The sequence below is a fragment of the Giraffa tippelskirchi genome, chromosome 2 (assembly GCF_054371585.1).
Source record: "Giraffa tippelskirchi isolate mGirTip1 chromosome 2, T2T-mGirTip1v1.2.pri, whole genome shotgun sequence".
In the NCBI taxonomy this organism is placed as follows: Eukaryota; Metazoa; Chordata; class Mammalia; order Artiodactyla; family Giraffidae; genus Giraffa; species Giraffa tippelskirchi.
Window position 1 is genome coordinate 24,570,207 of NC_137276.1, and position 13,750 is coordinate 24,583,956.

Below are 13,750 nucleotides of genomic sequence, written 5' to 3' on the forward strand. Positions count from 1 at the left end.
GGAAAGCTAGAGATAGATATATGCTTTGTCTTTATTTTCATTATTCCCGGAAACCAGTCCAGAGACTTTGTGCTTTCTGGCACCACAATTTTAAGTTTTGTTGGATTAAGATTCTTGTTTTCAAGCAAAGAATATTCCCACTGAAAGATGCAGTGAAAATTCCACTGGACCCAAAGTTAAAAATGCTGCCATGTCACTTTGTGCTCTACACATAGGAAGGCCAGCAGGCAAAGAATGATTGGTGTTCTCAACGCTGCTTATCACAGAAAGCTGGGTTGCTGTTACATCATGAGATGAGAAGGATTACATTTGGAACTATGGGAATTTACTAATGTGCATTTTGGAGTTTTATGTCTGGTCTGTACTTTAAGTAGGAAATTAAAGCCAACACAGCCTGACAAGTGAAGGAAAATCAAGGGATTATCCCTAAGGAAGAAAGACTGGGTCACTGCAATGAGAATGAGTAAATAACCTCAGGGCTAAATTTCTCCTTGAAGGTGAGGAAAATCTAGCATGGGTGATGAGGAAGGAACAGAATGTATATCAATTTTATTCTCAGAACCAATTTCAGGAGGAAAGCTTGTAGTGCATTTTATTAAATTCCTTGCATTCCTTTTTTTGTTGTTGTTCTACCCACAGAGGTCTTTGCCACGTTCAGGTCTCATAGCCAACATCAACAACTCAATAGTACACCTTTATAATATGCCTTTATTGAATTTTCTACCTTCCCTGTCTCTCTCACCTCACTCTCAATGATGCTTCTTGAAATGATTTCCTAAAGACACCACCCCAAATCAAGTCTTTATCTCAAGCTCTGTTCTTGGCAGAATCCAAGCCAAACCAAACATCTTTACATTTGATAAACACATACACTGTGAAATACAATACACACTATATGATTCTAACATAAAATTGTATTTCTGGGCAATATACTGCATGATGGCAGGTTGCTTCTGACCAAGTCAGCCTCAATGTTTCCCTCAGCTTGACTGAATTTTAGACAAGTTTTTCCTGTCTCGAAGCTCCTGACCTCCTTTTTTTTTTTTTTTAAGAGCATTTACTTTAGAAACTTGTAATTACAAATTCTTTATCTGCTCCTCTGAGATGTAAATCTTCTTCCAGTCTCTTGCCAGTTTTATAACCCAGGAATGTCTTTCTCAAGGACCTGGGAGCTATCTATTTGAAATATAATCACCAAGGAAAAATAGTATCCCTATCACCAAATCTCTGGGAGAGTAGGGGTCTAACTTCTGTGGGGGTTTTGTTATAAAACTACCTGCTGTCATGAAGATAAGAGAAAGTTTATTTTTCCTTTGGGTAAAGCCAATTAGCAAACACAGATGGCCCAAGAGCTTCCCCACTCTAGCTCTTAAAATCTCTCCAGCCTCTTGTTTCAGCAATATTGAGTTCAGACTGCAATCTGGTCTCTCTCTCCTGTTGCAATAGTGTTGAAAAAGTCTTCCTTGCATATTTAACTTTGTCAAGTGCAACTTTTGCTTTGAGGTCCAAGAAAATCCTAGGACATAAATGTCCTCCCTTCTGCCATAGAGCTGTTTGGTGAAATTTTAACAAAGTAGAAAACAGATTTCCTTTGTAGGAAGGCACCAACACAAATTTATTTCTCCAATATGACCCAGGACAAAACTAGTGACACAGCATGTGTGTGCTATGTACTTGCTAAATAGTTGTACATTAAATCCAGCTACCACCATCTCTTCTGGGTACCTGATGGGATACCTCAGTTCTTCTAAGCCTCAGCCTTACTAAAACTAGAATCATACACCTGGTACAATAGTTTGATGCCACCCTATCTTTTGCTCTTAAGGTAAAGCTCAAATTAACATGCTTTGCATAATTTTATATGTTCTCCCCTCATCTCACCTTCCAAGCTTCTTCAGTGATCAAATATGGTTCACTCAAGAAGAGAGTTGCACAAATGCACTGTCTTAGCACATATGGCTCTTTCCAAGTTGAAAACATTTCCTTTCCAGTCTTCATTTGGTCTCATCCTTCAGGTCTCATTACTTCCTTTGAGGAGGTTTTGGTCCCCACATCTGAGTTAGTTGCCTGCTATGTATCATTGTACTTCACTGCACACCTCTTTGTCTTCACATCACCTCCACCCTTTCCTCCAGATTGTGAGGATCACAGAGTCCAGCCTACAGTAGGCACAAAATAAATTTCTGCCAAATGAATGATTAAAACCTTTGTCTTTTTATCATGGTCATATGTTATCATGGACTGATTAATATTTTATCCAATGCACAAGGCTTCTAAAATAATAGAGGGGAGAGAAAGGAGCTTTACTTTAGAAAATACAGCTCCACACTGAAAGAAACTTAGTGAGAATTTAAGGATGCTTTATTTTTATCCTATTGCTATGCCTTTCTAAAAATTACCACAACTATAGGCATCTACTTTCTGGTCTCTGATATATGTTCTTTCTCCTAATATAGGAAAAAATTTTATCCAAGGGACAAATTATTCAATGAAGGAGAGAATCAGGACTCTCTTGCCCAGCCTCTCATATCCTTGGAAGGTATTAATCCCACCTGCAAATCAAGAACTCAAATGCCTTTGGTATAGGCAAGAAAAAATCTTCAGTGCATGGAAACTGAGCCTATTAGAGCATTGGCTCTCACAGAATGATAACCAGGGCTCTGAAAATCATAACACCAATCTGTTATGGTCAAGAGTCATACAAATGACTTACATGGCACATTTACATATCTAATTTCTTCACAGTTCAACACTACCATGGGGTTTACATTATCATTCTCATTGTATAGATGAGAAAATAAGGCACAGAAAAGCTGTGAGACATGACTCTAGGTCAGTAAGTTGCTTTGGTAATGACCTCACATCTCTGTGGCCACTGCCTACTGGCACCTTATCCTGAAATCTAATTACAGCTCACTTTGGCCCTCCTCCTCAATCTAGAATTTACATGTCATCATCAATTCACAAGCAAGCTATTAGTCCCAGCCCTTTGGTTACCTGGGATCAGCATTTAATTTATACCCCCTAACAGATCAGCTTGAGAGGTAAAACCTTTCCTAAGAGGTGGAAAGGTTTTACTATCTGTCACAAGAAGCAAACAAAATGCCCCTATGAATGGCTGAAAGCAGCCCCAAATAATGTCCTTCTACTTGGTGTCAGATCAAATATCCTTATGTAATTGCTACTAGTGTTGAGATCTTTCAAATGGCTAGAACCAAACTGCTGTCCATGAACTTGTTATTCACATCAATATATACGAAATAGAGAGAAGAAAAAAATGAGATGTGTGAGAGTTAGGCTACTCCACAGATATTTAGGCTTATTTTCTGACATCATTATTTTGCATTTGATTTGATGACAAATGATCGTCCTCCCATGAGGTGGAAGCAGAGGAAATGTTGTATGATTGTGAGTTACAAAGGCACTATCTTTTTCTACAAATAAGTATACACACGTACAGTCCCACATATAAGTATATATACATTTACAGTATCACATAGCCCTGTTATGTGCAAATTTCCTCACATATGAATATTATTATTATTTTCACACGGGTTTTCAGTGTGTGTTGGGTACTCTGCTAAATATTTTATATGTTATCCAATCAAAACCCTCACAACCCTAATAGGTGTTAGCAAACCCCTCAGTTTATAGAAGAGGAAACTGAGGCTCAGGATGTTTAGAAAACTTGACCACATCAACATAATTAGTAAATATTAGAGATGGGTTTAGAACTTAGACTCTCCTCTACACTCATGTTATATTACCTAGGATCTGCTGTAAAATAGAAGAAACATATCCTGTAATCATCAGTAATTACAAATGAATGTGTTTTTCCAACCAAATATGATTCCACTTTACAGGTTATAATGATTTTTTCCTCCAATAAATAAATTAAGTCTGGTGAAAACTTGGGGACCTGCAGTATTAAAAGGCAGATGTGCATGTTTAGTCGCTCAATCATGTCTGATTCTCTGTGACTCTTTGGACTGTAGCCCACCAAGCTCCTCTGTCTGTGGGATTTTTCAGGCAAGAATAGTGGAGTGGGTTGCCATTTCCTTCTCCAGGGGATCTTCCTGAATAGGGATAGAACCTGCATCTCCTGGGTCTCCTACATTGCAGGCAGATTCTTTACCTGCTACGCCATCAGGGAAGCCCATTAGAGGCAGGAACCCTAGTTCCTTTTAATATAACACTAGGCATATTGATGCCTCTTCAGATGGTAGGGGTCTAAAGCTCAAGTTGTGATGACTGAAAGTACTAGTCACTAGCACTGGGTCTGGAATTGGAACTGTTATCTAGATGTCAGTTTAGTACTGTATGCACAAAACAAAACTGCATCTTTCAGTCAGAGAGGTTTTCTGCAAAACTCAGCTGAATGTGTGAAGTGCTGGGTTACGTGGTTTGGAGAATATACATAATTCAAATAGAGACCTTTTGGGAGCTTAAGGAAAAATGAAATATCTATGTACATAACTGTTGCATAATACTGAAAGTCAAATGTTGAAAAAGAAAATTAGAAAAAGAGTAGTGAGCAGTTAGAGGAGAGTAGTGTTACCTCTGAAGTCATGTTTAGAGTGGATGAAGCCCTGGTCTTAATCCACACAGATCAAGGGAGACAACACAGATTTTCAATCTAAATTTATACGAAGCAAAATAAGTTACTTAATTTCACTGTGCTACATTTCCTTACCTATAAACTGGAAATACCTATTAAAGTCATATATGTATATATACTGGAGAAGGAAATGGCAACCCACTCCAGTATTCTTGCCTGGGAAATTCCATGGACAGAGGAGCATGGTAGGATACATTCCATGGGATCAAAGAGCTGTACACAACTGAACAGGAAGCGGGGCAAAGGCTAGTAGACTTTTGCCAAGAGAACACACTGGTTGTAGCAAACACCCACTTCCAGCAACATAAAAGAAGACTGTACACATGGACATCACCAGATGGTCAACACTGAAATCAGACTAATTACATTCTTTGCAACCAAAGATGGAGAAGCTCTATACAGTCAGCAAAAACAAGACCAGGAGCTGACTGTGGCTCAGATAGTGAACTCCTTATTGCCAAATTCAGACTTAAATTGAAGCAAGTAGGGAAAACCACTAGACCATTCAGGTATGACCTAAATCAAATCCTTTACGATTATACAATGGAAGTGGGCAATAGATTTAAGGGACTAGATCTGACAGACAGAGTGTCTGATGAACTATGGACAGAGGTTCGTGACATTGTACAGGAGACAAGGCTCAAGACCATCCCCAAGAAAAAGAAATGCAAAGAAGCAAAATGATGTCTGAGGAGGCCTTACAAATAGCTGAGAAAAGAAGAGAAGCAAAAAGCAAAGGAGCAAAGGAAAGATATACCTATTTGAATGCAGAGTTCCAAAGAATAGCAAGGAGAGACAAGAAAGCCTTCCTCAGTAGTCAATGCAAAGATATAGAGGAAAACAATAGAATGGGAAAGACTAGAGATCTCTTCAAGAAACTTAGAGATACCAAGGGAACATTTCATGCAAAGATGGGCTCAATAAAGGACAGAAATTGTATGGACCTAAAAAAGCAGAAGATATTAAGAAGAGGTGGCAAGAATACACAGAAGAACTATACAAAAAAGATTTCCATGACCCAGATAATCACAATGGTGTGATCACTCACCTAGAGCCAGACATCCTGGAATGTGAAGTCAAGTGGGCCTTAGGAAGCATCACGATGAACAAAGCTAGTGGAGGTGATGGAATTTCAGTTGAGCTATTTCAAATCCTGAAACATGATGCTGTGAAGGTGCTGCACTCAATATGCCAGCAAATTGGGAAAACTCAGTAGTGGCCACAGGACTGGAAAAAGTCAGTTTTCATTCCAATCCCAAAGAAGGGCAATGCCAAAGAATGCTCAAACTACCGCACAATTGCACTCATCTCACACACTAGTAAAGTAATGCTCAAAATTCTCCAAGCCAGGCTTCAGCAATACGTGAACCGTGACCTTCCAGATGTTCAAGCTGGTTTTAGAAAAGGCAGAGGAACCGGAGATCAAATTGCTAACATCCAGTGGATCATCGAAAAAGCAAGAGAGTTCCAGAAAAACATCTAATTCTGCTTTATTGACTATGCCAAAGCCTTTGACTTTGTGGATCACAATAAACTGTGGAAAATTCTGAAAGAGATGGGAATACCAGACCACCTGACCTGCCTTTTGATAAATCTGTATGCAGGTCAGGAAGCAACAGTTAGAACTGGACATGGAACAACAGACTGTTCCAATAGGAAAAGGAGTAATTGAATAATTTAGTCCATTTACATTTAAAGTAATCACTGATCGATAAGAATTTCATGCTGCCATTTAGTTCATTGTTTTCTGATGCAGCGTCAAGGCTGCATATTGTCACCCTTCTTATTTAGCTTGTATGAAGAATACATCATGAGAAAGGCTGGCTGGAGGAAGCACAAGCTGGAATCAAGATTGCCGGGAGAAATATCAATAACCTAAGATATGCAGATGACACCACCCTTATGGCAGAAAGTGAAGAAGAACTAAAGAGCCTCTTGATGAAAGTGAAAAGGAAAGTGAAAAAGCTATCTTAAAGCTCAACATTCAGAAAACTAAGATCATGGCATCTGATCCCATCACTTCATGGCAAATAGATGGGGAAACAGTGAGAGACTTTATTTTTGGAGGCTCCAAAATCACTGCAGATGGTGATTACAGCCATGAAATTAAAAGACACTTAGTCCTTGGAAGGAAAGGTATGACCAACCTAGACAGCATATTAAAAAGCAGAGACATTACTTTGTCAACAAAGGTCCATCTAGTCAAGGTTATGGTTTTCCAGTAGTCATGTATGGATGTGAGAGTTGGAATATAAAGAAAGCTGAGCACCAAAGAATGGATACTTTTGAACTGTGGTGTTCGAGAACACTCTTGAAAGTCCCTTGGACTGTAAGGAGATCCAACCAGTCCATCTTAAAGGAAACCAGTCCTGGGTGTTCTTTGGAAGGACTGATGTCGAAGCTGAAACTCCAATATTTTGGCCACCTGATGCGAGGCACTGACTCATTTTAGAAGACCCTGATGTTAGGAAAGATTGAAGGCAGGAGGAGAAGGGGATGACAGAGGATGAGATGGTTAGATGACATCACCGACTCACTGGACATGTGTTTGGGTAAACTCCGGGAGTTGGTGAAGGACAGGGAGGCCTGGCATGCTGCAGTTTATGGGGTCGCAGAGTCGGACACAACTGAGCGACTGAACTGAACTGAACACGTGTATACACACACACACATATATATACATATATAGTCATACAGTATAGATGCACACTACACTGTCTCTATATTATATAGTCAGTCAGTCAGTTTAGCTGCTCACTCATGTCCGACTCTTTCCGACCTCATGGGCCTCAGCATGCCAGTCCTCTCTGTCCATCACCAACTCCCGGAGTTTACTCAAACTCATGGCCATTGAGTCAGTGATGCTATCCAACCACCTCATCCTCTATCGTCCCCTTCTCCTCTCACCTTCAATCTTTCCCAGCATCCGAGGCTTTTCTAATGAGTCTGTTCTGTGCATCAGGTGGCCAAATTATTGGAGTTTCACCCTCAACATCAGTCCTTCCAATGAATATTCAGGACTGATTTCCTTTAGGATGGACTGGTTGGATCTCCTTGCAGTCCAAGGGACTTTCAAGAGTCTTCTCCAACACCACAGTTCAAAAGCATCAATTCTTTGGTGCTCAGGTTTCTTTATTTTCCAACTCTCACATCCATACATGACTACTGGAGAAACCATAGCATTGACTAGACAGACCTTTGTTGGCAAAGTAATGTCTCTGCTTTTTAATATGCTGCCTAGGTTGGTCATCACTTTTCTTCCAAAGAGCAAGCATCTTTTAATTTCAAGGCTGCAGTCACCATCTGCAGTTATTTTGGAGCCCAAAAAATAATGTTTGTCACTGTTTCCCCATTTATTTGCCATGAAGTGATAGACTAGATGCCATGATCTTAGTTTTCTGAATGTTGAGCTTTAAGCCAACTTTTTCACTCTCTTCTTTCACTTTCATCAAGAGGCTCTTTAGTTCTTCTTCACTTTCTGCCACAAAGGTGGTGCCATCTGCATATCTGAGATTATTGATATTTCTCCTGGCAATCTTGATTCCAGCTTATGCTTCATCCAACCCAGCGTTTCCCATGATGTACTCTGTATACAAGTTAAATAAGCAGGGTGACAATATACAGGCTTGACGTACTCCTTTTGCTATTTGGAACCAGTCTGTTGTTCCATGTGTGAGAATCATAAGCAATCTTAAAATGAAAAAAAAAAAAATGTGAGTTACACAGGAGGGACATGTCTGTGTCACATTTGATTTGTGCAAAGGAACTCAATTTGGGAAGACAGTTTAGGACCAGATAAAAGAGAACCTGATGGTAGCCTAAACAATTTAGAAATATATTTGTTTAACATGAAATGTAATTGATGGTGTAGAGGGATGTCATGGCATCATGTTTATGTATTTGTTTTAGGGAAGCAAGTAGAAAAGCTGTGTCGAGGGCTAATTAGAAGAGAAATAAATTGTAGACCAGGAGATCATAAAATCAGCCAGTGGAATATTCCAGGCAAATGAATGAATGATTAAATTTGGGCAATGACTGTGTAGATGAAGGAATTAGGCCAGTATCAGACAGTAGTTAAGAATGCTACAGAGATAGGATCAAAGATTATACTAGCACTCTGACACTAAACTATTAGGAATGTTGTGGTATCATTAACATAAATAACTACATTAGAAAATCCTGTATGGCTGAGAGAAATGATCAGTTTCTGAGTTTGAACTTTCAAGTTCCAGATAAATTTATAAACATAAGGAAAAAGAAGACAGGAAGAAATATAATTCTTAGCCTGGAAGAGAGCCTAAGGTTCTATAAATATTTGATTCCTATTTACAGAGAGGTCAAAATGGAAGTTGTGGGGATTAAGTGAGGAAATAACAGAAATAGATGTGGTTAAGGCCAGGTTTATAGAGCTTTTACATGGTAAGTACAGAAGGAGAAAAGATTTGAAAATGGCAGAAATTTTGGAAATGGGATGAAATAACAGAAGATAGAATATTTTGGAAGCCAATGTAAGGTAGTTTCAAGAGAGATTTTCAAAATTGGATGGAAACAAAAATGATAAAGATAAGCCAAATAGTCATTGCATTTGGTTAAAGAAAATTTCACAGAAAGAGAACTATTCACTAATGACCTGGAAACCAAATTATAGAATTTAGGAATCAGAGGGTGGGGATAATGAAAGTAGGTAGCACGGAACAGTAGCTTTCAATGAGGCAATTTTCCTCCCAAGGGGACATTTGACAATATCTGGAGGCATATTTTGTTGTCACAATGGGGAGAGGAGTGCCTGCTACTATTATCTAGTGACTAGAGGCCAAGGATGCTGCTAGTCATCTTACAGTGCATAGGAGAGCTCTATACAACAAAGAATTATGCAGCTCAAAGGACCATAGTGCTGAGGGCAAGAAACCATGGTACAGTATGAAAGGAAAGACTTGTTGAGGGGTTGAGAAAACAACAAGATCAAAGATTAGGGACTGTCTGTATTTTCTTCTGTTGAATTTAATGACATCACACTAGTTTCTTTCCTCAGGCCATTTCCAATTCTCTATTTTGGGCTGGCTCTTCCTCCTCTGTTCAATTTCTAAATATGTTTGTCCTCTATTGTATCACTTCTTTTGTCAATACATTCTCTGTTCCTCTTTGGTTGATCTCATTCAACCAAGTACCGTTTGTATAATAATGAAGCTCAAATTTATAATTTCTATTTCTGACCACTTGAATGAGCTCCAAACGTCAACTTACTGACTACTTGACACCTCCTCTTAGATAGTTAACAAGCATCTCAGAATTATAGCCTCCATAGAAAAACTACATATTTTACCACTATCAAATGTGTTTCTCCTGCAGTCTTTCACATCTCAGTAAATGGTATCAACATAGAGGGATACAAGCTAACATCCTAAGAGTCATTCTTTCTATCTTTCATCTCCTCCATTGAATGTATCAGCAATTCTCATTAGTCCTACACCCAATACACATCTTGAACCTCTCTGCCTTCATTTATAACATGCTGGACCATATTATAATTATTTGTTTCACAGACTAATTCCAGTGATCTCATGGAAATTGGTTGTCTGTTCCCCATTTTGCTGATAATAACCCAACTGGAAAAGGTCAGTTTGCATTCAAATCCCAAAGAAGGGCAATCCCAAAGAATGTTCAGACAACAGTTCAATTGTGCTGTTGTACATTTCACATGCTAGCAATGTTATGCTCAAAATTCTTCCAGCTTCAGCAGTATGTGAACCAAGAACTTCCAAATGTACAAGCTAGGTTTAGAAAAGGCAGGGGAACCAAAGCTCTAATTGCCAACATTTGTTGAATCATGGAGAAAGCAAGGGAATTTAAAAAAAGAAATTTACTTCTGCCTCATTGACTATACTAAAGACTTTGTGTGAATCATGACAAACTGGGGAAGATTCTTAAAGAGATGGCAATACCAGACCACCTTATCTGTATCCTGAGAAACATGTATGCAGTTCAAGAAGCAATAGTTAGAACCAGACAGGAAACAACTGACTGGTTCAAAATTGGGAAAGGAGTACTACAAGGCTGTATATTGTCACCCAGCTTATTTAACTTCTATGCAGAGTACATCATGTAAAATGCCAGGCTGGATGACTCATAAGCTGTAATCAAGATTGTCAGGAGAGAAATATCAGAAACCTCAGATATGAAGATGATACCAGAAAGTTAAGAGGAACTGAAGAACCTCTTGATGGTGAAAGAAGAAAGTGAAAAAGCATGCTTGAAACTCAACATTCAAAAAGCAATGATCACAGCATCCAGCTCCACAACTTCATGGCAAATAAAAGAGAAAATATGGAAATAATGACAGGTTTTATTTTCTTGGGGTCCAAAATCATTGTGATGGTTATTGCTGCCACAAAATTAAAAGACACTTGCTCCATGGAACAAAAGCTATGACAAACCTAGAAAGTGTATTAAAAAGCAGAGATACCACTTTGCTGACAAAGGTGTGTATAGTCAAAGCCATGGTTTTTCCAGTAGTTATGTATGGATGTGAGAGTTGGACCATAAAGAAGGCTGAGCACCAAAGAAAATTAAGGCTTTCAAACTGTGGTGCTGGAGAAGACTCTTGAGTCCCTTGGACTGTAAGGAGATCAAACCAGTCAATCCTAGAGGAAATCAGTGCTGAATATTCATTGGAAGAACTGACGCTGAAGCTCCAATACTTTGGCCACCTCATGCAAAGACCCAACTCGTTGGAAAAGACCCTGATGATGGAAAAGATTGAAGGTAAAAGGAGAAGGGGGTGCCAGAGGATGAGATGGTTGGATAACATCACCAACTCAATGGACATGAATTTGAGCAAACCCTGGGAGACGGGGGAAGACAGAGGAGCCTGGTGTGCTGCAGTCCACAGGGTCTCAAGAGGTCAGACATGACTTAGTGATTGAACTACAACAACAACACAGCCATACTTCTTCGCAAGTTAAGAATCACATTTGAAATTAAAATTTAATAATTTTATTATCTTCACAAAACCCTCCATTGCCTTCTCACAGCTTTGGAATAAAATCCAAACTCCTGACACAATCCTCAAAGGTGTCATGACCTCTGCCTTCATTTTCTGTCCCTTGTCCTCTCCTATCTCTTTTCCTACCTCATTCTTATGCTTTGACTCTTATGCTTAGGCTTTCATTTTGTTCACTAGAATATGCTAAGCCTAAGACTTTTGCACCCACTAATTTAACTCTCCAGAATATTCAGTTCCAAAATAGCCGTATGGCTTGGTCTTTAAAAACTTGGCTCAAGTGTCAACTCTTCAAATACTGTTTTTCCTGATAACCCTATTTGACACTAAACATACACACACACACACGCGGCTTTTTTCTCTCTTTCTCATGATAGAACTTAGTTTTTTATAATATTATTATTATTCTCCATAATCACCTTACTCAGCTATATTTTTGAAATAAAATATATCTCTTTATAATTGAAATTTAATCTCTAAAAAATAGGGGCTTGGCCTCTCTTCACCCTTGTGTTATCCCAAAGACCTAGGACAGAGTCTGACACATTTGTATTAAGGTCTCTGTCGTTAATTCATATATGCAATTTTAAAAATTGCCCCAAAAGGAACATATATTATTTCTTTCTTTTAATTGAAGAGGAGGCTTCCAGGATATATTTTTAACAGAACTGAAGCAAAAGTTATAAATATGCAGATTATTTGAAGTATATCTTGGGACTGTGTACTATTCATTTGGGTCCTTTTTATCATGATATCTAGCTTAAGATGGGTACTTACTAAATATATCCTTAAGGAACTAGGAAGTGAGGAGTGGGGTCTTTTGCAGAGACCAGTGTTTAAGCAGCAGGGCTAAGATCAGAAGAATAATGGTCATGGGTGATTTGAGAGACCTCTTGCAGTTGAGGTTGGACAGCATGGATCTGCCATAAAGCCCCAGCACCAGGAGCACTTAGTGTGCAAAGATCATCAGTGCAAGGATGCTTTGCCATCTCCAAACAATCCCAGCATACTTTACATAAGGGAGTTCTTAAGAAGGAGATACAGCTTAAGAAAGTTAAAAATTAATAAATTCACGTTCTCTATTAGCCGTCTATCGTTCCCTGAGCACCATTTAAAAAGCCCTCAAATTAAACAGAACTATCTTTCTATCTGGAGTCAATCTCAGCCTGGTAATCATTTTCCAGGTATACAGCTGGCAGCCCCTGTGAGGTTTGCTTTCATATGTGTCCACACAAGAGTTGGCACTAACTGGCATGTGGAGAGGAAGCAGTGGCCCTAAGGACTGAATAGTGAAAGTGAAAGTGAAAGTGAAGTCGCTCAGTCGTGTCCAACTCTTTGTGACCCCATGGACTGTAGCCCATCACACTCCTCCTTCCATGGGATTTTCCAGTACTGGAGTGGGTTGCCATTTCCTTCTCCAGAAGATCTTCCCGACCCAGGGATCAAACCTGGGTCTTCCACATTGTAGGCAGATGCTTTACCGTCTGAGCCACCAGGGAAGGACTGAATAATGCCTAGTCAAAGACGTACCTGCCAGGAGAAACTGAGGCCTGGCTGCAAAAACTGGAAAGAAGAAATCATCTTTTGCATCTTTCAGTATTTTCAGAAAGAGGAGATTTATCAGTTGACAAAGTTATCCCAGTATTATAAATTCCTTGGACATCAAAGAACATTCGACTGAGAAGGCTCTTGAAATTTGATATTTGTAATCTTTCTGCATTCCCTACCCAGGGACTTGCACACTTCTATGTATGTATACATACACACAGAATTTGAATGACCTCACGTGTTCAATCTTGTCCTCTATGGTTTGGGTAATGCAGAGGAAATAGAAGATACTTCCTGTTCTCTAGGGATGATGATTATGATGTTCCATATAAGGAAACTAAGGAAGAGAGAAGGTAGATAGCTCACCCACAGTTACATATAATAAATTCCAAAAGTGAAAAAGCTGTAACCCCAAAAGCAGGCATTCTAGCTCTTCAGTCCATACTTCATCTATCAGCAACACTAGATTCCTAAACACACACACACACCCCTCAAAAGTTATCCACAAAAACATTAACCACGTCTATCTCTTGGAACTAGGATTTTATGGGTTAATTTTTCCTTTTAGTAATCTGTACCTGTTA

The 13,750-nt window shown here is 39.0% G+C and overlaps 1 protein-coding gene across 4 annotated transcripts in view; it reads right to left on the reverse strand.

Annotated features, from left to right (window-relative positions):
* Positions 1-13,750, reverse strand: part of LOC145539478 (uncharacterized) — a 702,259-nt gene that overhangs the window by 378,042 nt on the left and 310,467 nt on the right. The window lies entirely within an intron of this gene.